Source organism: Gekko japonicus, unplaced genomic scaffold, assembly GCF_001447785.1.
Source record: "Gekko japonicus isolate JY-2015 unplaced genomic scaffold, Gekko_japonicus_V1.1 scaffold711, whole genome shotgun sequence".
Classification (NCBI taxonomy): Eukaryota; Metazoa; Chordata; class Lepidosauria; order Squamata; family Gekkonidae; genus Gekko; species Gekko japonicus.
This window is the reverse complement of record NW_015165849.1, coordinates 853,415-859,328: the sequence shown is the minus strand read 5'-3', so window position 1 is coordinate 859,328 and position 5,914 is coordinate 853,415.

Below are 5,914 nucleotides of genomic sequence, written 5' to 3'. Positions count from 1 at the left end.
GAGGAAGGATTGGAGCTGTCGTCTGGTTCTGGGTACCCCCCACCCCAACATGTCACGAACTTTCCCCGGGTCCATCTCCAGGCCCCGGTCAGAGATCCGATATCCCAAGAAGTCAATGTGCATTTTGTGGGATTCACATTTAGACAGCTTAGTGAACAGTTTCTGCTTGTGCAACGTGGTTAAGACCTCTCGCACTAATTTCACGTGTGAAGGTAGGTCGGGGGAGTACAGCAATATATCATCTAGGTAAACAAGCGCCCCCTTGAATAAGTGCTTGTGCAACACTTCATTGATCAGGTTCATGAAGACCCCTGGCCCTCTGAAGGCCAAAGGTCATTACCCGGTACTCGAACTGCCCTAGGGGGGTGTTGAAAGTAGTCTTATGCTCATCCCCTTCCCTGATGCGCACCCAAAAGTATGGGATAGGCATCAGTGGAAGACACTGCATTTAAACCCCGATAATTCGTGCAGAGTCGCAGCCCCCCATCCTTTTCTTTTTTCGGAACAGCACCGGGGCCGCGTAGGGGGGCAGGGCCGGTCGGATGAACCCACGGGCTAAGTTCTTGTCAAAGAACTTGCGTAGTTCCTCCTTGGGAAGTTTCTGCCCCGGTAACAGTTCAATGCTACAGTCGGAATGTCTATGCGGGGGGAGTTCATCCACCTCCTCCTCCTCGAACACCCTAGCCAAATCCCAATACTTGGGGGGAACGACGAGCAGTTCCTCCTGAGCTAGACATACTTTAGGGCTTTCGGTTATCAGCTGCTGGCCCCATTCTGGGTTCACTTTGGTGAAATAAACTGTACCTTCCCTTCGTCCCACAAGATGTATGGATCGTGCCTGTGCAGCCACAGGCCCCCGAGGACTAGCGGGAACCTGGAGGTTGAGGTGAACATGAATGCTCTGTCCTCCCAGTGATCCCCCGCCCCGATTCGCAACGGCACAGTCTCGTATTCACATGGATCTTTCATTGTAGAGCCATCCATTTGGGTAAAGATCAGGGGATCTTTCAACTTTACTGCCCCAGCCTCCAACCCCGTAATTAGGGAGGGGTTGATCAGATCCCTCCCACACCCCGAGTCACTCAGGGCTCTCACCCGTATATGTGTTCCGAGGCTGGGGTTAATCAAAGTCACAGTCACAAAAAACGAAGAGGGAAGACTGCTTACCACATTTGGCGCCTCCGGGATTGGGCCCTGCTGCTCCGCGCCTCTTACAGCAGGACAAATCCGTTTTCCGCCGGCTCGAGGTCGTCTCTGCTGGATTCCACCTCTCCTTCTTCTGGAGCTGCCTGCAGGGCTTTGGCTTATTTTGGCTTTCCCGACGGCTTTTTCGCTGGTGTGGCCGGGGGCACCTTCGTAGGTTCATTTGGCCCCTGTTTTCCGCCGCAGTCAGAAGTGAAATGGCCCCGCTCCGCACACTTCAGACAGAGCCCCTGCCACATGCGCTGCTCCCGGGACGATTCTGCCTGCCGCAACGGTTTCCCCTTCACTGCTTGGGGTGTAGGCCGGCCTCTGGCTGTCGCGATGTCCAAGCGTAGGGTGTTCAGGCGGGTGTCCGCACTCTCCGCCTCTTGCATCCAAGCCGGGAGGGATACTGGGTCAACAGCCCTTAGGACCGTCTCCTTTATTTCGGGATTCAGTCCCACTCTGTATAGTTCCGCCAACACAGGATCAGGCCTAGTTTGCACTTTGGCCGCGTGTAGCTTAAACTCAGAGGAGTATTCCCTCACCGATCACCGACTTTGCTTCAGGGTTTGCAGGAATTCCTTTGGGCCAGCCTTCCGGTCCTCAAACTGGGCTCGCAACGCCCACATAAAAGCGTCCAGGTTCATTAGTTCCTGGCCCTGGGCGTTGTGTAGCCCCACATACCAAGCTGCTGCAGGGCCCCGGAGCCAAGCCGCCGCCACATCTACTCGACTGCTGTCGTCTGGGAACAGGTGGCCCGATCTTTTCACAAACTTCATCACTTGGACCACGAAGTAGGAGAGTTCCTCCGAGTTCCCAATGAAAGGTGGCTTCGATGAGGTCTTTCGGGCGAGGTATCGCCCGTTCTCTTGGGCTGCCAGGACGTGGCGCTGGGACTGGGACATCGGGCGGGCCCAGTTGCGGGGCGTCCGTGGGCCGGGGCGGCTGCTGCGGTTGGGCCGGCGGGGAAACTGGCCCCGTGGGGACTGCTGGTCGGGCCTCCCGGATGGCTTGGATTACCAGCTGAGGGATTGCTTCGATGACCTCCTCTGGTGTTCGCTGCATTTGCCATCTCTTTCGATCCATCTCTCTCGATCCGCCACCTCCATCCGCTGGGCTAGTTCCAATCCCTCCTCCGGGGACACCCAGCCACTTCTCACCTTCGTCCTCTCCGTCACCCATGCCCCAGGTAACAGCTCCCCATGCCCCAGGTTAACCCCCCTGCGCCGGAAAACCCCCGATCGAATCGGCTGTCTTTTGGTGGCCCCTGCGTGGGCATATACGTTTCGGCAGTAGAGTCCGGGTGAAACTGGCTCCAGCTGGAGCTTGGCCGATAATCATGGCTGGGCGGCCGCCTCGGCCCCATTGGGGTCAAAAACACCTGGGTCGATGTCGTCTTAGGAACGGCTCCCGCGTCAGCTGCAGTTACCGGCGGCGTGTTAGTTACCAGCAATGTCGACTGGGTCGTGGGGGTCCCCTGACCGATCGTGGTAGGAGTCGAGACCCCCCCCCGGAGTCGTCTTTCTCAGGAATCGGTTTCTCCTCTCCGTCGCTCATCTTGGTTGTAGAGAGATGTGCAGAGATAGAGAATGGAGGATTCTTAACAGAATGTCAGAACCCACAGCCAACAACGAAGTACACGTATTCGGGAACGGTTATACTTTTATTGCAGAGCTATAGATGCAGTAACATAGGCACTGTTAAGAATGGCGGCGGCCCCATGGGCATAATAGGATTTGGGGTATTTGTATGCACCCCCCCACAGCACTGGCCACTTAGGCACCCTCCCACGTGTGGGATAAAGTTTAGAAACCGTTAGGTAGCTGTAGCTGAGAACGAACACTCTCCCACGACACCTAGGGAAAACCTAGACACCACAACACCCTCCTGCACATCTGTATAGATAAGCATTTCGGTGCACAGCAGAGAAAGTACAGAAAGGAATGCAGTAGCAATTAACATGAAAGGAAAGCAATAGCAATTAACCAGATACAGACCAAACTCCCCAACCTTCATGGCAGCATAGCTGACAGCTTTGCAGTGGGGAGGCAGCCTAGGCAAACCAAACTAGCAGTCTAGAGCTGGATGCAAATCTCTCCACTGACCTAGTTCTCTTTTTCTTCTTCTTCTTTTTTCCTCCATTTCAGAAGCTGAGCTAAAAAATCCATAAATTAAGGAAATTAACTGATGGAGCCTCCGGCATCTTTGTAAGCTATTTAAATCTTTAAATTTACAACATCTTCTGCATATATCAAGTAATTGAACTAACTGCAGGGATGTTACTTTAATGAGAAAATTTCCCTCTTCTCCTGTAGTTTGTACTTGGGAAATAAATAAATAAACCTTTCCCCCCTAAGGAAAAAAAAAGTTTCTGTTTATTCCTGTTACAGAAGATAACTTTTTAAAAACCCCTAATTTTTAAGAGGCTTTGTCTCTTTCCCCGTGCTCCTCGGAAATGGAATCAGGGAGTGCAGGAGAGCCGATCCTTCCTCTCCTCCCCCCCCCCCCCCCCCCGACAACTATCAGGTGCCAGGAACTCTCAGTTTTAAAAATCTTTCTTGCTTAAATGGCCTTTTCTTCCTGCTAGAAGAGGGTTCTTAACAAAAGCAGGTGCTTCCCATCCTTCGGCCCCTGAATGTGGCTTGACCTTTCACAGCCAATTTTTTAAAAATTACATAACTTTTCTGCAATTGCACCTCTTTGCAGCTAGCAGGCGCTGAAGATGTACACTTGGGTTCATTCTCACCCAAACAGGCTTCTGTGATACATGCATACATTGATTCAGAATAGATGCTTTCGAATTATGGTGCTGGAGAAGACTCTTGAGAGTCCCTTGGACTGCAAGGAGATCAAATCAGTCAATCCTAAAAGAAATCAACCCTGACTGTTCCCTGGAAGGTCTGATACTGAAGCTGAAGCTCACATACTTTGGCCACCAAATGAGAAGGGAGCACTCACTGGAGAAAACCCTGATGCTGAGAAAGACTGAAGGTGAAAGAAGAAGGGGACAGCAAAGGATGAGATGGTTAGACAGTATTATCGATGCAACAAACATAAAATTAAGCAAACTCTGGAGGACAATGAGAAACAGGAGGGTCTGGTGTGATGTAATCCATGGGGTCGCGAAGAGTCGGACTTAACTGTGCGACTGAACAATGACAACACATTGATTTAAAAGAATTGGGAGAGGAGGTGTTCATGCTGTGATCCTGAAGCTGGATCCCCTTTTTCAGGTACAATATCCCACAGAAGACCTGCTGCAGAACTTTTATACACAGAAAACTGTGGAAGCACAGAGCAAAGAACAAGGAGAGGCATAAGTAGCCCACAGGGTCAAAATTGTGTGGGGAAAATGGAGGGTGTGTGAGAGACATCTGTGCCTAGCATTCCATAAACCAGATGGATGAACCTCTTATCAACATATATAAAATCTGGTTCTCTTGTTGTTTTAAGAGGGAAAGGCTAAAGATTACCCCTCCCCCAGACACAAATTTGTTCCCCAGGATCTGAATTGCAATAGTTAGGTGAATAGTTAAGGAGTGTCCCAATTATCCGAAGTCAAATTCCTGAACTGTTATACATTACAACTTCACCAATGAGCGCATGAATAATGCTCCCTGTTTATTCCAGATCCACATTTGCACATTTATTGTATTTTAATGTTTATTCTGGAGTAATAAAAGAGAGAGACAGAGCTAGTCATTTTAAGGTGGAAACCCACATCTTTGCAAAAGAGCAACCTGGCCTAACTTAATGTCTGGAGTTGATTTCAAGCTATGTGGCCAGGAAAAGAGAAGGTGAGGCCTGGAGAACAATACTTGTGGGGACATGTTGTTGCCCTGGTTTTTAACTGAGGAAGTCTTCCGGGGTGTGTGTGATATGCCTCTCTTAACACTATTGCAATGTATTAGAGTGGGGAGGGGGTGTCTACTAACTTCGGAAGGAAGAGAAGGAAATGGGTATATAGGAAACATCCCTTTCCAACACTCATCCCATCAGTGCTGTGGGATCAAACCTGGAAATTTGACAGGTAAGCAGGAAAAACATGGAAAAGTGCATACAGTTTCCCAGGAAGGAAGGAAAAGAGAGAGAGAGAGAGAAGGAAAAAGGAAAAGAAAGAAAGAAAGAAAGAAAGAAAGAAAGAAAGAAAGAAAGAAAGAAAGAAAGAAAGACGCTCCCGTGGATCTCAGCCAGGCTCCCCATCCTTTAGGAGAGCAGCAGCAGCGAGGAGGAAGGCTCCGGGCTGGCCCAGAGGGAGCGCTCTGCAGAAACGCTTGGCCCCGACTCGAGCTGCTTTTGTTCAAAGTTTATGGAGAGGGCTGGAGGCGCAGGGAGGGGAGGCGGAGGCGGCGGAGAGGCGGAGAGAGAAGGCTGGGTTCGGCTGCTGCTGCTGCTGCCGCGCCGGCCGGGCCGGCAGAGGGAGCGACCGTGGAACTGCTCGTTCTCTCGCTCGCCAGCCCGCCTGCCTCCTCGGCCAAGCGCGGCGGCGGCGGCGGCGGCAGCGGCAGACATCTCCATCTCGCCGTGCGCCATCAATTGAAATGGCGCATTTGGCCGGCGGCGGCCTGCCAGGGCCCTTTCTCCAATCGCACAATGCAAGTCCAGGGACGTCATTTGCTTTCAAGGGCCTGCAGGAACTGTGGCGTTTACAAGGCGAGACATTAGCGAAGGGGGGTTAAGGGGAGGGGGGCCCGCAAGCACGGGGAGGGGGCAGCCGTAAGAAGGGAGG